Source organism: Pseudophryne corroboree, chromosome 4 (assembly GCF_028390025.1).
Source record: "Pseudophryne corroboree isolate aPseCor3 chromosome 4, aPseCor3.hap2, whole genome shotgun sequence".
Lineage (NCBI taxonomy): Eukaryota > Metazoa > Chordata > Amphibia > Anura > Myobatrachidae > Pseudophryne > Pseudophryne corroboree.
The window spans coordinates 869,253,745-869,279,227 of NC_086447.1; the positions used below are offsets into that span (position 1 = coordinate 869,253,745).

General features: G+C 46.5%; 1 protein-coding gene across 4 annotated transcripts in view; it reads left to right on the plus strand.

The window, feature by feature from the left end:
* The first annotated feature begins 4,534 nt into the window (after positions 1 to 4,534).
* TTBK1 (tau tubulin kinase 1) overlaps positions 4,535 to 25,483 on the plus strand; it is a 209,155-nt gene continuing 188,206 nt past the window's right edge. For 2 of the 4 annotated variants that reach the window (XM_063918755.1, XM_063918759.1), the window contains exon 1: positions 4,535 to 4,761. The gene's annotated coding sequence lies outside the window, so the exon portion shown is untranslated. The remainder of the gene's footprint in view (positions 4,762 to 25,483) is intronic. The other 2 variants (XM_063918756.1, XM_063918757.1) reach the window with 1 other exon arrangement.

Genomic DNA, 25,483 nt, shown 5'->3' on the forward strand with positions numbered 1-25,483 from the left:
GATGGTTGAACATTGCTGGCAACGGCAACTGGTGCGACTGCTGGAACAGGAGCCGGAATTACTGAGGCCAGAGACGCCTGAATCTGATCCAGACGCCCGGACAACTGCTGGAGGTACTGCATCACCTGACCTTGTGCTGCTTCCTGACTTTGCACTCGAGAAGCCAGGTTCTGGATGGCACTAGAGTCCGTGTTCCGATCCCCCGAGTCCATGAGGCCTGAGTATACTATCACTGACCTGGTTTGGGAGTGTTGTGGACTCGGGGCTTCTTCCGATGACCGGGAAGAGGAACCGCCACTGGGTCGTAGTAGAGATGGCCGGATGTAGGTCTTCCTCATGCAGGACTAAGACGGCAGGCGGGAGGCCCAGAGGAATTCTTGTAGGTCTCCTGTAAGACAAGACTTGTAGAAATAATGAAGGCTGGGGTACTGAGATATTGGAGACACTGTGGTATTGAAGGCACTGAGGTACTGGGAGTACAGGGAGTGCTGGGAGACCCTTGGAGGCACGGAGGTGTTTGGAGGCACGGAGGTGCTTGGAGGCACGGAGGTGTTTGGAGACACCGAGGTGTTTGGAGGGACGAGGTGCTTGGAGGCACGAGGTGCTTGGAGACACGGAGGTAACTGGAGGCACGGAGGTAACTGGAGGCACGGAGGTGCTTGTAGGCACAGGATGCTTGGAAGCACAGGTTGCTTGTAGGCACAGGATGCTTGGAAGCACAGGTTGCTTGTAGGCACAGGATGCTTGGAAGCACAGGATGCTTGCAGGGACAGGATGCTTGGAAGCACAGGATGCTTGCAGGGACAGGATGCTTGGAAGCACAGGATGCTTGCAGGGACAGGATGCTTGGAAGCACAGGATGCTTGCAGGGACAGGATGCTTGGAAGCACAGGATGCTTGCAGGGACGAGGGAGCTCTGGATCATAGCTTCCACAGGAGAAACGAAGATACTCAGGCATCGGATCTCTGCCTGGTATCTGATTTTAAATTCCCCGCCCTAGCCTGATTGGCGGAGCAGGCAGGTGACGTCAGACCTGCTCCGCCTCCTTGCCCTTGCTTGTGATGGCGGCGCCCTTGCTTCCGGGAAGCCGCCGGAGAGCAGCGCCGACCCGCCGCTGAAGCCGGAGACTGACAGGGGAAGAGAGGCGCCGGGCAGACCAGGCCACCCGCAGGGACAAGCGCGGTCGCCGCTGCCCGAGGTTCGTGACAACTGGGCCGCGAGCGAACGTGACGCTTGAGCGTCTCGCCTACGGCTGAGCGATCGCTACGCAGATAGCGTACCATCACGGTACTTCTTAAGTAAACAGCGTACAGTGTTCTTAGCTTCATAAAGGGTTGTTTATACGACAAAGGAATTTAGTATTGTCAACAAAGTAAGGGTTGTGCTGCATTGAGTCAGGGTTGCGATAGAATCTGTCAGTCATGGTTGTGTCACATTATATCAGTAAGAATTGTGCCTCATTCTGTAAGGGTTATGTTTCAATATGTAGTCGGGCTGTCTTACAATGTGTCGCATTGCGTCAGCCAGGATTGTTACACTGTTTCAGTCATGGTTGTGTTGCACATTGTGTTAGTGTTGTGTTACATTGTTTCAGCCAAGATTGTTTCTCATTTTGCAATCAGGGTGTCACATTGGGTGAAGGTTGTGTTACATTGTGGTTCTATGGTACATTGTGTCATAGGGCTGTGTCACATTGGGTGAAGTTTGTGTTAGATTATGTCAGGGTTGTGTCACATTGGGTAAAGGTTGCATTACTTTGTGTCAGGCTTGTGTGTCACATTGTGTCAATCTGGCCTGTGTCACATTGCGTAAAGGGTTTGTTACATAGTGTCAGGGTTGTGTGTTACATTTTATCAGTCATGGCTCTGTCATATTGTGTGAAGGTTGTGTTGCATTGTGTCAGGGTTGTGTGGTAAACTGTATCAGTCAGTGCTGTGTCACTTTGGGTGAAGGTTGTGTTAGGGTTGTGTCACATTGGGTGAAGGTTGTGTTAGGGTTGTGTCACATTGTGTGTTGCTTGCGTTACATTGTGTCAGGGTTCTGTGATACATTGTGTTAGGATTGTTTGTCACGTTGTGTCAGTCAGGGCTGTGTCACATTGCATGAAGGTTGTGTTACATTATGTAAAGGTTGTGTGTCACAATGTGTCAGTTAGGGCTGTGTCACATTGAGTGAAGGATTTGTTACATAGTTTCAGGGTTGTGTGTTACACTGTATCAGTCATGGTTGTATCCCATTGTGTGAAGGTTGTGTTACATTGTGTCAGTCAGGGCTGTGTGCTACATTGTGTCAGAGTTGTGTGGTACTGTACATTGTGTCAGGATTGTTTTATACATTGTGTCAGTCAGGGCTGTGTGGTACATTGTGTCAGGGTTGTGTGGCACATTGTGTCAGTGAGGGCTGTGTGGTATATTGTGTCAGGGTTGTGTGGCACATTGTGTCAGTCAGGGCTGTGTGCTACATTGTGTCAGAGTTGTGTGGTACTGTACATTGTGTCAGGATTGTTTTATACATTGTGTCAGTCAGGGCTGTGTGGTACATTGTGTCAGGATTGTGTGTCATATTGTGTCAGTCAGGGCTGTGTGGTATATTGTGTCAGGATTGTGTGGTACATTGTGTCAGTCAGGGCTGTGTCGTACATTGTGTCAGGGTTGTGTGGCACATTGTGTCAGTGAGGGCTGTGTGGTATATTGTGTCAGGGTTGTGTGGCACATTGTGTAAGTCAGGGTTGTGTGGTATATTGTGTCAGGATTGTGTGTCACATTGTGTCAGTGAGGGCTGTGTGGTATATTGTGTCAGGGTTGTGTGGCACATTGTGTGACGGTTGTGTTACATTGTGTCAGGGTTTGTGTGGTACATTGTGTCTGGATTGTGTGGTACATTGTGTCAGTCAGGGCTGTGTGGTGCATTGTGTCAGGGTTGTGTGGCACACTGTCAGTCAGGACTGTGTGGTACATTGTGTCAGGGTTATGTGGCACATTGTGTCAGTCAGTTCTGTGTGGTATATTGTGTCAGGGTTGTGTGGCACATTGTGTGACGGTTGTGTTACATTGTGTCAGGATTGTGTGGTACAATGTGTCAGTCAGGGCTGTGTGGTACATTGTGTCAGGGTTGTGTGGCACATTGTGTCAGTCAGGGTTGTGTGGTACATTGGCCCTCATTCCGAGTTGTTCGCTCGGTAAAAATCTTCGCATCGCAGCGATTTTCCGCTTAATGCGCATGCGCAATGTTCGCACTGCGACTGCGCCAAGTAAATTTGCTATGCAGTTAGGAATTTTACTCACGGCTTTTTCATCGTTCTGGCGATCGTAATGTGATTGACAGGAAATGGGTGTTACTGGGCGGAAACAGGCCATTTTATGGGCGTGTGTGAAAAAACGCTACCGTTTCCGGAAAAAACGCAGGAGTGGCCGGAGAAACGGAGGAGTGTCTGGGCGAACGCTGGGTGTGTTTGTGACGTCAAACCAGGAACGACAAGCACTGAACTGATCGCAGATGCCGAGTAAGTCTGAAGCTACTCAGAAACTGCTATGAGGTGTGTAATCGCAATATTGCGAATATATCGTTCGCAATTTTAAGATGCTAAGATTCACTCCCAGTAGGCGGCGGCTTAGCATGAGCAAATCTGCTAAAATCCGCTTGCGAGCGAACAACTCGGAATGAGGGCCATTGTGTCAGGGTTATGTGGCACATTGTGTCAGTCAGTTCTGTGTGGTATATTGTGTCAGGGTTGTGTGGCACATTGTGTGAAGGTTGTGTTACATTGTGTCAGGGTTGTGTGGTACATTGTGTCGGGATTGTGTGGTACATTGTGTCAGTCAGGGCTGTGTGGTACATTGTGTCAGGGTTGTGCGGCACATTGTGTCAGTCAGCGCTGTGTAGGATATTGTGTCGGTTGTGTGGTACATTGTGAATGGTTTGTGTGTCACATTGTGTCAGTCGGGGCTGTGTGGTACATTGTGTCAGGGTTGTGTGGCACATTGTGTCAGTCAGGGCTGTGTGCTACATTGTGTCAGAGTTGTGTGGTACTGTACATTGTGTCAGGATTGTTTTATACATTGTGTCAGTCAGGGCTGTGTGGTACATTGTGTCAGGGTTGTGTGTCATATTGTGTCAGTCAGGGCTGTGTGGTATATTGTGTCAGGTTTGTGTGGCACATTGTCACTCAGGGCTGTGTGATACATTGTGTCAGGGTTGTGTGTCACATTGTGTCAGTCAGGGCTGTGTGATACATTATGTCAGGGTTGTGTGTCACATTGTGTCAGTGAGGGCTGTGTGTTACATTGTGTCAGGGTTGTGTGTCACATTGTGTCAGTGAGGGCTGTGTGGTACATTGTGTCAGGGTTGTGTGTCACATTGTGTCAGTGAGGGCTGTGTGGTACATTGTGTCAGGATTGTGTGGTACATTGTGTCAGTCAGGGTTGTGTGGCACATTGTGTCAGTCAGGACTATGTCACATTTGGTGAAGGTTGTGTTACATTGTGTCAGTGGGTGTGTTGCAGGCCGTGACGTCAGTGCAGTGGCCGCGGTGCATTGTGGGAGTATCCGGATCCTCTGCAGCACCAGGGACAGCACCGGGCGCCCGCTGCACGCGGATACTGGGAGTCGCCGGGTCACCACTACACCCGGGACGCGACGCTACATTCAGATGAGCCGCCCGGCGCTGCCCGCAGCTCTGACCCGAAGCAGGTGCCCGGAAAGACCGGAGCCCAGCGGTGAGCGGGGGGAGCGATGCCCGGGGAGGGAGTGACCTCTGCTGGGTGAGAATAGTAATAATATCGGGGGACATTACCATCACCGGGCACCCTGCATATGTATCTTATTCTGTCTGACTGCGTCCATAGTCTGTTTATTCCACAAATTCCATAGATTGTGAATCCTATAGCCCAGGTACAGAGAGATGGGGGATCCCACAGTCTGGGTGCAGAGAGATGGGGGATCCCACAGTCTGGCTCCTGAGAGATGGGGGATCCCACAGTCTGGGTCCTGAGAGATGGGGGATCCCACAGTCTGGGTCCTGAGAGATGGGGGATCCCACAGTCTGGGTCCTGAGAGATGGGGGATCCCACAGTCTGGGTCCTGAGAGATGGGGCACAGTCTGGGTCCTGAGAGATGGGGGATCCCACAGTCTGGGTCCTGAGAGATGGGGGATCCCACAGTCTGGGTCCTGAGAGATGGGGGATCCCACAGTCTGGGTGCAGAGAGATGGAGGATCCCACAGTCTGGGTGCAGAGAGATGGGGGATCCCACAGTCTGGGTGCAGAGAGATGGGGGATCCCACAGTCTGGGTGCAGAGAGATGGGGGATCCCACAGTCTGGGTGCAGAGAGATGGGGGATCCCACAGTCTGGGTGCAGAGAGATGGGGGATCCCACAGTCTGAGTGCAGAGAGATGGGGGATCCCACAGTCTGGGTGCAGAGAGATGGGGGAATCCCACAGTCTGGGTGCAGAGAGATGGGGGATCTCACAGTCTGGGTGCAGAGAGATGGGGGATCCCACAGTCTGGGTGCAGAGAGATGGGGGATCCCACAGTCTGGGTCCTGAGAGATGGGGGATCCCACAGTCTGGGTCCTGAGAGATGGGGGATCCCACAGTCTGGGTCCTGAGAGATGGGGGATCCCACAGTCTGGGTCCTGAGAGATGGGGGATCCCACAGTCTGGGTCCTGAGAGATGGGGGATCCCACAGTCTGGGTCCTGAGAGATGGGGGATCCCACAGTCTGGGTGCAGAGAGATGGAGGATCCCACAGTCTGGGTGCAGAGAGATGGGGGATCCCACAGTCTGGGTGCAGAGAGATGGGGGATCCCACAGTCTGGGTGCAGAGAGATGGGGGATCCCACAGTCTGGGTGCAGAGAGATGGGGGATCCCACAGTCTGGGTGCAGAGAGATGGGGGATCCCACAGTCTGAGTGCAGAGAGATGGGGGATCCCACAGTCTGGGTGCAGAGAGATGGGGGAATCCCACAGTCTGGGTGCAGAGAGATGGGGGATCTCACAGTCTGGGTGCAGAGAGATGGGGGATCCCACAGTCTGGGTGCAGAGAGATGGGGGATCCCACAGTCTGGGTGCAGAGAGATGGGGGATCCCACAGTCTGGGTGCAGAGAGATGGGGGATCCCACAGTCTGGGTGCAGAGAGATGGGGGATCCCACAGTCTGGGTGCAGGGAGATGGGGGATCCCACAGTCTGGGTACTGAGAGATGGGTATCCCACAGTCTGGGTGCAGAGAGATGGGTATCCCACAGTCTGGGTGCAGAGAGATGGGGGATCCCACAGTCTGGGTGCAGAGAGATGGGGGATCCCACAGTCTGGGTGCAGAGAGATGGGGGATCCCACAGTCTGGGTGCAGAGAGATGGGGGATCCCACAGTCTGGGTGCAGAGAGATGGGGGATCCCACAGTCTGGGTGCAGAGAGATGGGGGATCCCACAGTCTGGGTGCAGAGAGATGGGGGATCCCACAGTCTGGGTGCAGAGAGATGGGGGATCCCACAGTCTGGGTGCAGAGAGATGGGGGATCCCACAGTCTGGGTGCAGAGAGATGGGGGATCCCACAGTCTGGGTGCAGAGAGATGGGGGATCCCACAGTCTGGGTGCAGAGAGATGGGGGATCCCACAGTCTGGGTGCAGAGAGATGGGGGATCCCACAGTCTGGGTGCAGAGAGATGGGGGATCCCACAGTCTGGGTGCAGAGAGATGGGGGATCCCACAGTCTGGGTATAGTAAGAATGGGTACTACAGTTTTGGTTCCGAGGGGTGGGGTGTCACAGTCTAGTTAAAGACGGATGGGATGTCACAGTGCGGTACTAAGAGATGGGGGATCCCACAGTCTGGTTACTAAGAGATGGGGGATCCCACAGTCCGTTTACTGAAAGACATGGGATCATTAGTCAGGTTACTGAGAGAGGGGGATCCCATAGTGTGGATACTGAGAGATGAGAATATTATATTCTAGTAATCGTGAAATTGAGGATCACATAGTCTGCTTACTGAGAGACGGGATTCCATATTCTGGATACCAAGAGATGAGGGCCCACACAGGTAGTGTACTGAGAGATGGAGATCCATCGTCTGATTACTGAGAGATGGAGATCCATCGTCTGATTACTGAGAGATGGAGATCCGTCATCTGGTTACTGAGAGATGGAGATCTGTTGTCTGGTTACTGGGGGTAATTCCAAGTTGATCGCAGCAGGAATTTAGTTAGCAATTGGGCAAAACCATGTGCACTGCAGGGGAGGCAGATTTAACATGTGCAGAGAGAGTTAGATTTGGGTGGGTTATTTTATTTCTGTGCAGGGTAAATACTGGCTGCTTTATTGTTACACTGCAAATTAGATTGCAGATTGAACACACCCCACCCAAATCTAACTCTCTGTGCACATGTTAAATCTGCCTCCCCTGCAGTGCACATGGTTTTGCCCAATTGCTAACTAAATTCCTGCTGCGATCAACTTGGAATTACCCCCACTGAGAGATGGAGATCCATTGTCTGGATACTGAGAGATGGAGATCCATAGTCTGGATACTGAGAGATGGAAATCCATAGTCTGGATACTGAGAGATGGAGATCCATAGTCTGGATACTGAGAGATGGAGATCCATTGTCTGGATACTGAGAGATGGAGATCCATAGTCTGGATACTGAGAGATGGAGATCCATAGTCTGATTACTGAGAGATGGAGATCCATTGTCTGGATACTGAGAGATGGAAATCCATAGTCTGGATACTGAGAGATGGAGATCCATAATCTGATTACTGAGAGATGGAGATCCATTGTCTGGTTACTGAGAGATGGAGATCCATTGCCTGGTTACTGAGAGATGGAGATCCATAGTCTGGATACTGAGAGATGGAGATCCATAGTCTGGATACTGAGAGATGCAGATCCATAGTCTGGATACTGAGAGATGGAGATCCATAGTCTGATTACTGAGAGATGGAGATCCATTGTCTGGTTACTGAGAGATGGAGATCCATAGTCTGATTACTGAGAGATGGAGATCCGTAGTCTGGATACTGAGAGATGGAGATCCATAGTCTGGATACTGAGAGATGGAGATCCATAGTCTGGATACTGAGAGATGGAGATCCATAGTCTGGATACTGAGAGATGGAGATCCATAGTCTAGATACTGAGAGATGGAGATCCATAGTCTGGTTACTGAGAGATGGAGATCCATAGTCTGATTACTGAGAGATGGAGATCCATAGTCTCGATACTGAGAGATGGAGACCCATAGTCTGATTACTGAGAGATGGAGATCCATCGTCTGATTACTGAGAGATGGAGATCCATCGTCTGATTACTGAGAGATGGAGATCCATAGTCTGGATACTGAGAGATGGAGATCCATAGTCTGGTTACTGAGAGATGGAGATCCATCGTCTGATTACTGAGAGATGGAGATCCATCGTCTGGATACTGAGAGATGGAGATCCATAGTCTGGTTACTGAGAGATGGAGATCCATAGTCTGATTACTGAGAGATGGAGATCCATAGTCTGGATACTGAGAGATGGAGACCCATAGTCTGATTACTGAGAGATGGAGATCCATCGTCTGATTACTGAGAGATGGAGATCCATCGTCTGATTACTGAGAGATGGAGATCCATAGTCTGGATACTGAGAGATGGAGATCCATAGTCTGGATACTGAGAGATGGAGATCCATAGTCTGGATGGTATCCGTTCACATGGTCGACCATGTTATGGTCGACAGTCATTAGGTCGACCACTATTGGTCGACATTGACATGGTCGACATGGACACATGGTCGACACATGAAAATGGTCGACACATGAAAGGTCGGCACATGAAAAGGTCGACATGAGTTTTTTAACTTTTTTTTCTTTTGGGGAACTTTTCCATACTTTACGATCCACATGGACTACGATTGGAACGGTAAAGTGTGCCGAGCGAAGCGGTAGCGGAGCGAAGGCACCATGCCCGAAGCATGGCGAGCCATGCGAGGGGACGCGGTGCACTAATTGGGGTTCCCAGTCACTTTACGCAAAAAACGACACCAAAAAAAGTTAAAAAACGCATGTCGACCTTTTCATATGTCGACCATTTTCACGTGTCGACCATGTGTCCATGTCGACCATGTCAATGTCGACCAATAGTGGTCGACCTAATGACTGTCGACCATAACATGGTTGACCATTCATACCGGAACCAGTCTGGATACTGAGAGATGGAGATCCATAGTCTGGATACTCAGAGATGGAGATCCATAGTCTGATTACTGAGAGATGGAGATCCATAGTCTGGATACTGAGAGATGGAGATCCATAGTCTGATTACTGAGAGATGGAGATCCATAGTCTGGATACTGAGAGATGGAGATCCATAGTCTGATTACTGAGAGATGGAGATCCATAGTCTGATTACTGAGAGATGGAGATCCATAGTCTGGATACTCAGAGATGGAGATCCATAGTCTGATTACTGAGAGATGGAGATCCATAGTCTGGATACTGAGAGATGGAGATCCATAGTCTGGATACTGAGAGATGGAGATCCATAGTCTGGATACTGAGAAATGGAGATTCATAGTCTGGATACTGAGAGATGGAGATCCATAGTCTGATTACTGAGAGATGGAGATCCATAGTCTGGATACTGAGAGATGGAGATCCATAGTCTGGATACTGAGAGATGGAGATCCATAGTCTGGATACTGAGAGATGGAGATCCATAGTCTGATTACTGAGAGATGGAGATCCATAGTCTGATTACTGAGAGATGGAGATCCATAGTCTGATTACTGAGAGATGGAGATCCATAGTCTGATTACTGAGAGATGGAGATCCATAGTCTGGATACTGAGAGATGGAGATCCATAGTCTGGATACTGAGAGATGGAGATCCATAGTCTGATTACTGAGAGATGGAGATCCATAGTCTGATTACTGAGAGATGGAGATCCATAGTCTGATTACTGAGAGATGGAGATCCATAGTCTGATTACTGAGAGATGGAGATCCATCGTCTGATTACTGAGAGATGGAGGTTTTGCTACATTTCAGATACTGACAGATGACTGATCTCATTGTCTGATGACTGAGCTGATGCTGATTGATTTTATTGTTCTGTTAGGTATTTGAAAATATGTGATTTCAAAATCTGATTATTAGAGCTAGGTGATTTCATTTTCTTGTTAATGGGCTAAAGTTTGATATCAGTGATTTCTTTTGAAAATCATTTATGGGGCATATACATCAGCAATCAGTTTTGCCAATTTTGCGTTGGTACAATGTGTGCGGTTTGCTAATCGCTGTTTCAGACAAAAAAAGTATAGGAATAGGTGATTTAAGTTGTACAACATGTTGGGTTTTGTAGATTGCCGTGTATGGCAGTGAGCAGCTGTTTTGCAGACAGTGTTGAGGATATAACAAACTTTTCTTCACATGTGACTAGTAAACTGATGATCCTTTGATTTGATGTACAGTATAAGCACTTTCATGATTCGCAGATCTGATATTTGTATTAAAACAACTGTAAATCACTTAAAAACATTGCCGGTGTATTTCGGCATATCGGTTGTTAAATCAGGGAAAAACGCAGAATCTGTGAATCTTTTTTTTGTGATTACTAATGTTTGTGCCCCACTTGAGATTGGTGATTTCATGGTCCGGTTAGTGGGTTACAGATTGGTGTTTTCAGGGTCTGGTTAGTAAGTAAAAATTTGTGATTTCATGTCTGGTTAGTGGGTTACAGATTGTTGATTTCATGGTTTGGTTAGAGATTGGAGATATCTTCTTCTAGTTAATGAGTTAAAGACTGGAGATTTCATGGTCTGGTTACTGAATTAGAGATTGGTATTTTCATGTTATGGTTAATAAATTGAAGATTTCTTCTTATGGTTAATGAGTTAGAGATTGGTGATTTCATGGTCTGGTTAGTGGATTAGGGATTGGCGATATTATGGTCCAGTTAGTGGATTAAAGATTTGTGATTCCATGGTCTTGTTAGAGATTGGAGATTTTGTGGTCTGCGTAATGAGTTAGAGATTGGAGATTTAGGGGGTCATTCCGAGTTGATCGCTGCGCTGCGAACAACAGCAGCTAGCGATCAGGCTAAAAATCTGCATTTCTGCGCATGTGTATGCACCGCAATGCGCACGCGCGACGTACGGGTACAAAGCCCTTTGTGGTTTTGCGCAGGTTCTAGCAACATTTTCATTCGCACTGGCAGCCACAAGAAGATTGACAGGAAAGGGGTGTTTCTGGGTGTCAACTGACCGTTTTCAGGGAGTGCTTAGAAAAACGCAGGCGTGCCAGGAAAAACGCAGGCGTGGCTGGGCGAACGCTGGGCGGGTGTGTGACGTCAAAAGCCAACCCTCCAACGTTAGAATCAACGCACACGAAGAGTAACTACAGGGTTGGTCTTGTTTTGCACTAAATGTTTTTTTGCAGGAGCTCTGCTGCACAGGCGTTCGCACTTCTGCAAAGTGAAAATACACTCCCCAGACGGCGGCGACAATGCGTTTGCATGGCTGCTAATAACTGCTAGCGAGCGATCAACTTGGAATGACCACATTAATCGTCTGGTCAGTAAATTAGAGATTGGTGATCTCAGTGGCTGGTTAGTGGGTTAGACATTGGAGATTTCTTATTCTAGTTAGTGAGTTCAACATTGGAGATTTCATGGTCTGGTTAGTGAGTTAGAGATAGAAGATTTAATGGTATGGTTTGTGAGTTAGAGATAGAAGATTTCATGGTATGGTTAGTGAGTTAGAGATAGAAGATTTCATGGTCTGGTTAGTGAGTTAGAGATTGGTGATTTCATGGTCTGGTTAGTGAGTTAGAGATAGAAGATTTAATGGTATGGTTAGTGAGTTAGAGATAGAAGATTTCATGGTCTGGTTAGTGAGTTAGAGATAGAAGATTTCATGGTCTGGTTAGTGAGTTAGAGATAGAAGATTTCATGGTATGGTTAGTGAGTTAGAGAGAAAAGATTTCATGGTATGGTTAGTGAGTTAGAGAGAAAAGATTTCATGGTATGGTTAGTGAGTTAGAGATAGAAGATTTCATGGTATGGTTAGTGAGTTAGAGATAGAAGATTTCATGGTCTGGTTAGTGAGTTAGAGATAGAAGATTTCATGGTCTGGTTAGTGAGTTAGAGATTGGTGATTTCATGGTCTGGTTAGTGAGTTAGAGATTGGTGATTTCATGGTCTGGTTAGTGAGAGATTTGAGATTTCATGGTCTGGCTAGTGACATAGACATGAGATTGCATGTTTTCTTAGTAAGTTAAAGATTGGTGATATTAGGTTAATGGGATCGACATTAGTATATTATCATAGCCTGGTTAGTGAGTTAGGTATTAAATCCATAATTCTACAATATCAATTCTAAGCATACTGAAGTGATGCAACTGTGTATACGTAAAGGCGGCCCGCTCACCCTCCAAATCTATAGTATTAACATCACAAATGTGCCCCTCATCCCCAGCAAGTAATATTCATTGCATTGAGTATATGAAAGATGATTGTATATTACATTGTTTATGAACTTGAAATGGTCACATTTCTTCAAATATATGTTGTGATCTCATATTGGTTAATATGTAAGAAATATTAGATCTAGTTAGATATATGAAATTTCATAATCTAGTTAATTGCAGATAAGTGATCTCATAGTCTACTTTATGAGATAGCTATAGATTTATTTTATTTTAGTTAATTATATAAAGCATGGTAATTTCATTGTGCAATTAATTATTTTAAGAGTGAGTCATAGCTTGGTTAACAAGTATAGCTGGCCACACATAAAAGAAATATATCATGCCAACCAGCCTTCTGGTTAGCTGGTTAGAACGAAAATCTGGTAATGTATGGGAGCAAATGACAATCAGCCGTTTGCTCCCGAATGGTGGAAAATGGTCGGTAAGACAGGATTGTTAAATCAAAGTGATTAGACAATTGTGGTTTGCTCCTGTACATTGTGGTTTGCTCGCGTACATTACTAAATTTTTGTTCTAACCAGTCAACTAGTTTTGTGGTTGGAATGATAATCTTAAAATGTGTGGCAGACTCAAGTGATGATTTCATAGCCAGTAATGAGTTTGGAATGGCTGGTTTTGTAGTCTTCTGAATGAGTTAGAATAGAAACTAGTAACTTCATTGGTATCCGGTCTCTAGGTCGACAAGACTTAGGTCGATAGTGTCTAGGTCAAACACTATTGGTCGACAGTAACTAGGTCGACAGGGTTTCTAGGTCAACAGGGTCTTTAGGTCGACATGTCAAAAGGTCGACATGAGTTTTTTTTTAACATTTCTCATTTTTTTAACTTTTTCATACTTTACGATCCACGTGGACTACAATTGGGGACGTTTGCCCGAATGCAAGGAGACGCGGTGCACCAATTGGGGTTCCCGGTCATTGTACGGTGAAAACAACACCAAAAAAGATTAAAAAACTTATGTCAACCTTTTGACCTGTCGACCTAGACAATGTCGACCTAGAGACCATCTCGACCTAGTTACTGTCGATCAATAGTGGTCGACCTAAGTGTGGTCGACCTTCAATACCACACCCAACTTAATTGGCTCATTATTGTTATATAGTATAGCTGCTGGTTCCATAGTTTCATTAATATATTTGAGATATGCAATTTAATAGCCTGGTTAATGAGTGATTTTATTGTGTGATTACAGGCATATAGTGAAGGGATTTCATTGACCAGTAGCTAGTTATTGAATTATTTCATAGCCTCGTAAATGAGTTAGATATTATTGTCTCCATCATCTAGGGCTATTTCGTAATCACATCCGTTCGTTAAAAATCAGTACTTTTATTATGTTCTTAGGGCCTAATTCAAGGTTGATTGCAAAACAAAATTTTCCTCTAATGAGCAAAACCATGCACAGAAACAATATAACCCACCCAAATCTAACTCTCTCTGTGCATGTTATATCTGACCCAGCTGCAGTGCACATGGTTTTGCCCATTAGAGGAAAATGTTTTGCAATCAACCTTGAATTCGGCCCTTAATAAAGTAAATATCTTGTTGCTGAGTCTCAGATGGGTAGTTTTATGGCATTATTAATGAGCTAGATGAGGGATTACATATTTGCGTTAGTTATTAAGAGATTGGTGACTTCATAGTTAATGAGTTAGAGATAAGTGATACCACAATCTGGTTACTGAATTAACTCTGGTGTATGATGTCTTCTTAGGTATTTTCAAAGTTTGGTTAAAGTGTTCATTTCATTGTCTGGCTAATCAGATGGCATATAGTGATTTTACAATGTGGTTACTGGGATAAAGCTGGTTAATGAGTGAAAATAAAAGAAATTCATAATAGTTGATGTATCCAGCAAGTGAAAAGAGTGGACAAGTGGACTAATGGAGAAGTTGCCCATAGCAACCAATCCATTGCTTTGGGTAACTTCTCCACTGGTTCCACTTCTCCACTTTTTTCACTGCTTAATGCATCAGCCCCATAGTCTGGATATTGAGTTTGTGTTGAATAGTTTCACAATCTGGTTGTAAGTTTGAAATACATGATTTAATTCTTTATGCATGTAAATACCCATCTAGTGCTAAACTAATCCTCTGTCTGGTTAAATAAGTAGCATTTACTACTTTCATAGGGTTCGATTCAATTCACCGACAGTTGAATAGCGCTGGGAGTTAGCTCCCATCGCTATTCAATTCAGCTCAAGTTAAGTCGGCGAAGGCCCGTTCTCCTGGACTTAACAGGTTGAATTGTCGGGAGAACGGGCATTCTCCGACTTAATTCCCCGCCTCAATGCTGATTCCCGACAGAATCAGCCTCGCGGCAGCACTTTTGTCGGATTTCTTCTCTCATCCCCCGGGGGTGAGAGAAGGATTCCCGACAATTGAGGGTCACTCGTTGCTGTATTGAATAGCGCCGGGAGCTAATTCCCGGCGCTATTCAACTGTCTGTGAATTGAATCGATCCCATAGTCTTTATAAATAGCTAGAGATATGTCTGGTTACTGGGTTAGAGATGGTGGAATTCATAGTCTGGTTAATGAGTTATGGGAGTGGGGAGTAAGTTCTGAGTCTTGTGTATGAGTTAGATATTGGTGATTACATTTTCCGGTTACTTGGAAGTGAAGAAGTGTTATTCCATTGTCTTGTTAATGAGGGTTGGTTGGCTTCATACACTGGTTAATGAATTCGAACAGGATGATAAAACATAAGTGGTTTTATAGCTGGGTAATAAGATAATTATCAGGGCTGTGAACAAGCACTCAGTGAATTCTTGGTTGTGTTGCGAAACTACTTGTGTAAATAGGGTGGTCTTCAGTATACCGGCGGTCGGGCTCCCGGCGACCAGCATACCGGCGCCGGGAGCACGACAGCCGGCATACTGACACTTATTCTCCCTCGTGGGGGTACACGACCCCCCTGGAGGGAGAATAAAATAGTGTGGCGCGCGTAGCGTGGCGAGCCCGCAAGTGGCTCATTTGCGCTCGCCACACTGTCGGTAAGCCGGCGGTCGTGCTCCCGGTGCCGGTATGCTGGTCGCCGGGAGCCCGACCGCCGGCATATCGTAGTGAACCCGTGGAAATAGTGTTCTGGGCCTGATTCAGACCTGTTCGCTGCTGTGTGTTTTCGCCCAGCGGGCGATTATCGAACTACTGCGCATGCATATGCACCGCAATGCACATGCGCGTCACCAAACAGCGAAAGGATGGTGCAAAAATTTAAATCGCATTGCTGTTCGCAAGGTGATTGACAGGAAGAGGCATTTGGGGGTGGTGAGTGACCGTTTTCTGGGAGTGCCAGGAAAAATGCAGGCGTTCCCAAGCGTTTTCAGGGCGGGTGTATGACGTCAGCTCCGGATCCGATCGCACTGTAGGAGTAAGTCCTGGGCTGCGCACACACTGCACAGTATGGAAAAATCATTCGATAGTGAGTGAGGTGCAAACGGATTTGCAGCTGTCCGCTGACTAAGGTGAATTTTCGCACAGCGTACACATGCATTTGCACACTTGCACGGGGCGAATTTTCACTCCCCCTGGGTGGCGACTATCTGATCGCAGAACAGTGTAATTTGCAGCACAGAGATCAGGTCTGAATTAGGCCCTCTGTCAATATACTTGTTGATTACCTAGTGCAGATGTATTGATAGTCAGTAAAAAGGTAGTGTGACATTAATTCAGATTCTTAAGGAAGAAACACTACTGTTGAGTTATTTATAGTATGTTGTAGTGGTGTTTGGTGAATTTACCTCATGGTGAATGATTTTATTATAATCAGTAATAATTTGAACAGTTTCCGCGTCTCAATTTACATCTAAGATTGAAAATAAGATTTGAGGAGATAATAAAATATGGGTTGAAGAAGTGGCGAGTGCACTTTTATGGGACGTTCCCTGAATTATGTGTGGAATGTTTCTTCCTGCTAAAGGATTGGAACCAGGTCTTGCTCTATGCTATGCTTTTATTAGAATAGATAAGAAATGTATCGCCTGATAATGAGCTCACTGGGTAAAGTTAGCTCATTTAATTTCTTCTGGGTAAAACTATGGTATAATAATAAAAGAATACTGGATAAAGTGATAGGGCCTGCTTCAGAGGCGGGTGCAAGTAAAACATTGGGCGATTTACTTATGCACGTACGTCCGAGAAGCACTGCGCATGCCACCATTGTCACTGCTGGAGATAGGTGTTCCTGGTGGCTTAAGTCAGCGGGTGTGTTGGGGTCGTACTGGTTTCAGGGACTGTTTTGGAAGACACAGTTCCTCTCATACAGGCAGCCAAATACCATCGAACATTCTGAGCAACCATAGAGTTGCCAATGCACCGTATCCAGATGAAGACAGAGGTGCTGTGCATAGTGCAAAGTTCCGATGTTTGGTACTTTGTGTATGCGCCGGACCCCTACGGCTCATGTGCAGTACGGGTCTGCGGCGTCAGAAGCAGATCGTCTGCAGACTGTCAGTGATTGACAGTCTGATGCCATTTGGGGGCCTGGAGGAGGCGGGGACAGCCTCCATTTCCCAAAGCGAAGGCGCGTTGCCGCCGTTGTGTGGAAGGGACGAGGCCAGGATCTCTGTCACAAGATGGAGATTTCCTGGCCTCTTTTTAGTATCTGTATCAGCCCCTATGGGTCACGCAGCCGGCCAATGGTGACGCTGATAATCTGATGCTGTGACCTAAGACACAACTCGGACCAGTAATGCAGCAGGAGCGATGGTACCTCTGTCTACATCTGAATCAGGTCCAATGTCTGCTTGATGGTGCGCCTTTGTGCGCACCACTGCTGATTGGAGCCGCAGCCGTGAGCATCTCAATAAACAGCCTGTAGCGGCTTCAATAAATGTTGCAGCTACTGCTGCTTAACGTCTACCTCTGAATCACCCCTCTTGGTCTGGTAATCTAGTATCGGTTATAGTGCTAGTCTAGTAATGAACGAGTACTGGAAAAATTTATCATTTGCTAATAAATGAGTACTAGATATACTCAGAATCTGGTAATGACCAAGTACTGGGTAAAGTACGGATTTCTTTGCGTGGACGTAAACAGCGAGTTATAGCATATGGCGCAAGAGCAGATAAGAGTTTACACATTTTTGCAGATCTCCGTCCTATTCAGAGTTGGACGGATTTTTGCTGGATCTGTCTTTCTGGGAAGTGGGTGTTTCCAGGTGGAAACTAGGCAGCAACAGTGCGATCGCACAGAGCTGTTCTGTCTCGTGGGCATGTAGTTAGAGGTTCACACTATCCTGATTGGTGCATATATGGAAGGGAGGCCTGTCTCTGATGGACTTCTTGCGCCCAGAATGGAGCTGCTTCTAATGATGGCAGTTGCAGCCACGGGCCTAATTCAGACCTGATCGCTCCTCCGTGATTATAAAAGAAGGCTGCGATCAGATAGCCGTGCAAGTCTGCGAATGCATGTGTACGCCATGCGAAAACTTCACCAGACAGTGGACATCTGCAAATCCGTTCGCAACTCACTCACCATTGAATGATTTTTCCAGTCTGTGCGTAGTCCAGGACTTACTACTACAGTGCGATACAAACAGGGTGATCGGGGCCGGAGCTGACGTCACACACCCTCCCTGAAAACGCTTGGGAACGTCTGCGTCTTTCCTGACACTCACAGAAAACAACCAGTTACCACCCACAAACATCCACTTCCTGTCAATCAACTTGCGTACGCCTAGCGATCGAAATGTTCGCACGATTCTTTTGCTGTTTGGCCTCGCGCGTGCGCATTGCAATCCATACGCAGTCATTCGATAATCGGCCGCTGTGCCTATTCGCACAACAGGGATCAGGTCTGAATTAGGCCCCATGTAGGGTAAAACGGGTGGAGCGACTTTCTCCTTGAAGCACTACAGAAACTCTCATTAGCGCAAGGAGCAGAAATCCGCAATAAGTGATGGCGGCCTAAAGCAATTGAATAGCTCCCAATCACTTTACATGGGAACTATGGGCTCGAGAAACATTTGACTATGCCGCATACTATACCCATAAACTAGTATTGGATAAAGTCATACAGTCTGATACAGAGGTGCATGCATAACCGATGTTTGCGCAGCTGTCCGATGTTTTCGGTACTGTGCATGCGTCTCAGTCACACTGTACATGCATTCCGATGATTACCACTGAGTGATACAGTGCGAATTTGGACTCAGAGAACTGGTATTTCAGTGGGCGTTTCAAGGTGGAATCAGGAGGATGACCAGCTAGACGCGGGAATGTCGTGGCCAGTGACTGTGTCGTGGCATCAGTGGTCATATTGTGACGGACAGGCCGAGCAACCATAGGGCTGCTCGATGGCACATTCGATGTGTGTCCGATTGTGCAATTTAAGGCACGCAGCTGGTGGGTGTCTCTGCGGCATTAGCATAAATTCGCAATTGCGCTGTATAAAAGGACGCAGTCATGGCTGCATTTGCATTCACCTCTGAATCAGGCCCATAGCCTGGTAGTTTGCCAACCAATCAGCTTCTGTCATTTTTCAAGCACAGCCTGTAAAATTACAGGAGCTGATTGGCTGGTACTTTACCTCTCTCCACTTTATCTCTCTCCAAGCTTTGATACATCTCCCCCATAGTCTGGTAATTAACTTGTACTGGACTAAATTCATAGTCTGGTAATGAAGTAGTACTAATTAAGGTCATAATCTAGTAACTAGTACTGCATAAAATCATAGGGGGTAATTCAATTAGGAGTGAGTTTGGATAAGGTAAACTCACATAGTTAAACTCGCACACTTCGCCTTCATGCGTGCTCCTGAGAAACGCACAATTCAGTTAGAAATAACAATTTGCACTACTGGCGGCGAAGGTGTGCGGATTTTGTCCAAAAAGCAACTGTGAAAAGAGCATGAACAAGTGGAGAGACATTCTTGGACCCAAAAAAGTGACAACTGCGTAAGCAGGACCGTATAGAAGGTTGATAGTGGGCATAAGGAAAGGGGATGTGGTCAATTTACCTACAATCAAAATCCCGACTGTCAAAATACCGACAACCATTGACCGACAGTCCAAATCCCGACAGGTCAAAATACTGGTATTTAAAATGCCGACAAGGTCAAAATACAGACTTTTAAAATACAGACAAGGGCAAAATACAGATATTTAAAATGTCGACAGGTCAAAAGGACGACATGAGTTTTTCATGATTTTTTTTCATTGAAACCGAATTGTTCATACTCTACCATCCCAGTGGACCTGGAGGGGGTATATAATAGTGTGCCGAGCACAGCGAGGCACCCGTGCCAAAGCATGGCAAGCGCAGCGAGCCATGCGAGGGGACACGGTACACTTATATGGTGTCCATGTCAACTTATGTCAACATACACACCGAAAAAATTATGAAAAACTTGTGTTGAGTTTTTGACCTTATTGTCTGTATTTTGACCGTCAGGCAGTTGTTGACGGTATTTTGACCGTCGGGATTTTGATTGTAGGTATTTCATACTAAACCCTAAGGAAAGTACTGGATGCTGTTAATAGGTGTCAAATGGCTGATTTGTCCATTTAAGAAAAATAATTGATTGTAAAAGGGGTTCTTAAACAAGTTCTGACATTTTTGCCTTAAAATAAAGCTTTTACCTACCTTTTCACCTGCCCAGCGGGGTGCACACAAAAACACCCAAATTTATGCAAAAAGAAATGAGTTTGGAATTGAATTGCAAATGTAATTCGCATTGCGAAGTCACTGTAAATATGACTTGCAGGACTAAACTCACACCTAATCGAATTCCCCCCATAATCTGGTAATGAACCTATTCTGAATATTGGTAATGAACTAGTAGTGGGTATAATCAGTGGTGAATTTTACCTAGGGGTTTAAGGCTGCAGTCCTCCCAGTAAATTCCGCTACCCACAGTGAGCCAGTCTGACAGTGTGGATCATTCCGAGGTGATCGCTCGTTAGCTACTTTTAGCAGCAGTGCAAACGCATAGTCGCCACCCACAGGGGAGTGTATTTACGCTTTGCAAGTGTGTGAACACCTGTGCAGCCGAGCGGTACAAAAACAATTTGTATAAAACAAGACAAGCCCTGTAGTTACTTATTCTGTGCGATAATTGCAGCGACGAAGGTCCCGGAATTGACGTCAGAAACCCGCCCTGCAAACTCCTGGATACGCCTGCGTTTTCCCAAACACTCCCAGAAAACGGTCAGTTGACACCCATAAACACCCTCTTCCTGTCAATCTCCTTGCGATCGGCTGTGCGAATGGAATCTTTGCTAGATCCAGTGCACAGCAGCAATGCTTTTTGTGCCCGTATGACGCGTGTGCACAGTTTTGCAGTTTTTTTACATGATCGCTGCGCTGCGAAAATCGGCAGCAAGCGATCAACTCGGAATGACCCCCAGTGTCTTCCCAGTGCAAACACTATCTGCCGATCATACACAGCCTGGACGGGCAGCACCGGAGGGAGGTGTTTATTTCCCCCCAGATCTGTCAGTCCGAACCACGATTAACAAAGAGAGTGCTTCCAATTGGAAGCCACTCCCTGTCTTACTGTCAACCGTACTGCAACCGTATAGCACTTCTTAGTGTTTGTGCTCATGCACCGATAGATAGATAGATAGATAGATAGATAGATAGATAGATAGATAGATAGATAGATAGATATGTGATTAGTAAGGTAGATATGAGCTAGATTGATAGTTATAAGAATAGATAGATACACTATATGGACAAAAGTATTTGGCCACACCTACTAATTATTGAATTCAGGTGTTTCAATCAGACCTGTTGCCACAGGTGTATAAAATCAAGCACGGAGCCATGCAGTCTCCATTTGTAAACATTTGTAATACAAAATGGGTCGTTCTGAAGAGCTTAGTGATTTCAAGTGTGGTACTGTGATAGGATGCCACATTTGCAATAAGATGGTTCGTGAAATTTCATCCCTGCAGGATATCCGATGGTCGACTGTAAGTGATATTATTAGAAAATGGAAGTGTTTAGTTACACCAGCAACTCAGCCACAAAGCGAAAGACCACGTAAAATCACAGAGCGTGGTCAACGACTGCTAAGGTAAAAGTCGCCAATGCTCTGCTGATTCCATAGCTGAAGAGTTCCGAACTTCCACTGGCATAAATGTAAGCACAAAAACTGTGCGACGGGAGCTTAATGGAATAGGGTTCCATGGCCGAGCAGCTACATGCGAGCCTCACATCACCAAGTCCAATGCCAAGCGTCGGATGGAGTGGTGTACAGCACACCGACTCTGGACTGTGGGGCAGTGGAAACATGTTCTGTGGAGTGATGAATCACGCTTCTCTGTTTGGCAGTCAGATGGGCGAGTCTTGGTTTGGTGGATGCCAGGAGAACATCACCGGCCTGACTGAATTATGCCAAATGTGAAGTTTTGGTGGACGAGGAATAGTGGTATGCGGCTGTTTTTTAGGGTTTGGGCTAGGCCACTTATCTCCAGTGAAGGCCAATCTGAATGCTTTTGGGCAATGCTATGCTTCTAACTTTGTGGCAACTGTATGTGAAAGGCGCTTTTCTATTCCAACGTGACTGTGCCCAGTGCACAAAGCAAGGACTGTAAAGACATGGGGGGTAATTCAGACCTGATCGCTCGCTAGCGTTTTTTGCAGTGTTGCGATCAGGTCAGAACTGCGCATGCATATGCACCACAATGCGCAGGTGCGTCGCACAGGTACAAAGCAGATCACCGCTCAGCGATGGGTTTGTGCGAAGAATCCATTTGCACGGCCGATCGCAAAGAGATTGACAGGAAGAAAGCGTTTGTGGGTGGCAACTGACCATTTTCTGGGAGCGTTTGGAAAAACACAGGCGTGTCCAAGCATTTGCAGGGAGGGTTCCTGAAGTCAATTCCGGTCCCGGACAGGCTGAGGTGATTGCAGTGGCTGAGTAAGTCCTGGGCTACTCAGAGACTGCACAAGATCTGTTCGTACAGCTCTGCTACACATGCGTTTGCACACTTGCAAAGCGAAAATACACTCCCCTATGGGTGGTAACTATCTGTTCGCAACAGTGCAAAAAAACCCTAGCGAGCGATCAGGTCTGAATTAGGCTCAAGGTTTGATGAGTTCGGTGTGAAGAACTTGACTGTCCCGCACTGACCTCAACCCCATCGAGCACCTTTGGGATGAACTGGAACGGAGATTGCGAGCCAGGCTTACCCGTCCAACATCACTGACCTCATAAATGCTGTACAGAATGAATGGGCACAAATTCCCACAGAAAAACTCCAAAATCTTGTGGAAAGCCTTCCAGGAAGAGTGGAAGCTGTTAAAGCTGCAAAAGGAGGACAAACTCCATATTAAAGTATATGTATTTGAATACAATGTCATTACAGTCCCTGTTGGTGTAATGGTCAGGCGTCCAAGTAATTTTGTCCATATCATGTAGATATGAGGATAGATAGATATGAGATTAGATAGGTATATATTAGATATATAGATAGAAAGATAGCAAGATAGATAGATAGATATGAGATATATAGATAGATTGATAGATACAATGATTATTATTATTCTTATTATCCTTTATTTATATGGTGCCACAAGGGTTCCACAGCGCCCAATTACAGAGTACATAAACAAATAATCAAACAGGAAAACAGCAACTTACAGTTGATGACAGTATAGGACAAGTACAGGGTGAATAAACATAGTTACATCAGCAGATGACACTGGAATAAGTATCAGGTGGCAGAAGACTGCTGGATTTGGTGCAGTTGAAGATTATTAAAGTAAGAAAAAGGATAAGCACATGAGGGAAGAAGGCCCTGCTCGTGAGAGCTTACATTCTAAAGGGGAGGGGTAGACAGACAGGGGTGACACAGATGGGGTACATAGAGAGCGTGGAACAGAGGGTTAGGATGAGATTTGGTTGGGTTTGGTGAAGAAGTGGGTCTTGAGAGCCCGTTTTAAGTTTTGTAGAGAGGTGGAGAGTCTGAGGGGGAGAGGTAGGGAATTCCAGAGAAGTGGTGCAGCACGTGAAAAATCTTGGACGTAGGAGTGGAAGGAAGTAATCCGTAGGCAGGAGAGTCGGCGTGCATTAGCAGAGCGAAGAGGACGAGTGGGAGTGTAAAGGGAGATAAGGTCAGAGATGTAGATGGGAGAGGAGTGTGTGAGGGCTTTTTAAGCGAGTGTGAGAAGCTTGAAATGGATTCTGATAGGGCAGGGGAGCCAGTGAAGGTCTAGTAAGAGAGGAGAGGTGGACGTAGTGCGTTTGGTGAGGAAAATGAGCCGGGCAGCAGCATTGAGGATAGATTGGAGTGGAGAGAGGTATTTGTCAGGAATGCCAGTCAGGAGGAGATTACAGTAGTCCAGTCTGGAGATGACCAGTGAGTGGATAAGAGTCTTAGTAGCATCCTGGGTCAGAAAGGGTCTGATCCTGGAAATATTTTTTAAATTAAAGCGGCAGGTTTGTGAGAGGTGCTGAATGTGCGGTTTGAAGGAGTGGGAGGAGTCATGGATTACTCCAAGACAGCGCACTTGGGGGCTAGAGGAGATAGTAGTGCCATCAATAGATATTGAGATTGTAGGAGGTGAGGTTATGCGGGAGGGAGGGAAGATGATCAGCTCAGTCTTAGACATGTTAAGTTTAAGAAAGCGCTGGGACATCCAGGAAGAGGTAGCAGAGAGACAGTTGGAGATACGAGTGAGGAGAGCAGGAGAGAGGTCTGGAGAGGAAAGATAGATTTGGGTGTCATCAGCATAGAGATGATATTGGAAACCAAAAGAACTAATGAGCTTACCTAGTGAGGACGTATAGAGAGAGAAGAGAAGAGGACCAAGGACAGAACCTTGGGGTACCCCTACAGTTAGTGGAAGTGAGGGTAGGTGGAGTCATGAGAGTAGACAGAGAATGAACGGTCAGAAAGGTAGGAAGACAGCCAAGAGAGGGCAGTGCCACGCTGACCAATGGAGTGAAGGATTTGTAGTAGGAGAGGATGGTCCACAGTGTCAAAAGCAGCAGAGAGATCCAGTAGAATAAGTAGAGAGTAGTGTCCCTTAGATTTAGCAGCATGGAGGTCATTGCATACTTTTGTAAGGGCAGTTTCAGTGGAGTGGAGAGGACGGAAGCCAGACTGGAATGTGTCAAGCAGTGAGTGTGAGGTAAGAAAGGAAGTAAGGCGGTTGTAGACAATACGCTCAAGGAGTTTGGAGGCAAAAGGGAGGAGAGAGATGGGTCGGTAGTTGGAGAGAGTGTTTGGATCAAGGGTAGGTTTTTTAAGAATAGGAGAGATGAGTGCATGCTTGAAGGCAGAGGGGACAGTGCCTGATGAGAGGGAGAGATTGAGAAGGTGGGAAAGATGGGAACAAGCAGAAGGAGAAAGGTAGCGGAGGAGGCGGGAGGGGATAGGGTCAAGTGGGGAGGTGGTGAGGGTACAGGAACGAATGAGGGCCATGACTTCCTCTCCAGATGCATGGGAGAAAGATGTCAGAGTTGGTGCGAGGGATGGGGAGGGTTGGTAAGGGATGGGAGAAGGCTGGTTACTGATGGTCTGGTGTGATGTGATGTCGTGACGTATGGAGTCAATTTTGGATGTGAAGTAAGTGGCAAAGTCAAGAGCAGAGAGTGAGGAAGGGAGACGAGGTGGAGGTGGGCAGAGGAGTGAGTTGAGAGTGGCAAAGAGGCGCCGGGGGTTGGAAGACTGGGAGGAGATGAGGTTCTTGAAGTATGACTGTTTAGAAAGAGAAAGGGCAGCACTGAAGGATGAGAGCATAAGTTTGAAATGGAGGAAGTCTGCCTTAGAGCGTGATTTCCTCCAGTGTCGCTCAGCAGTACGTGAGCATTTTTGCAGATATCTGGTGCATTTGGTGTGCCAGGGTTGAGGTGTTAATTTGCGAGGGTGAATAATGGTGGGTGGAGCAACAGAGTCAAAAGAAGAAGTAAGGGATGCATTATATATGGAAGTGGCTTGTTCAGGGCATGAGAGAGAAAGAATAGGAGAGAGAAGCGAGTCAAACAGGGAGGAAAGGAATGTGGTGTCAATAGCCTCAATGTTGCGCTTAGTGATGGTAGCCTTAGGAGGTAGAAATGGG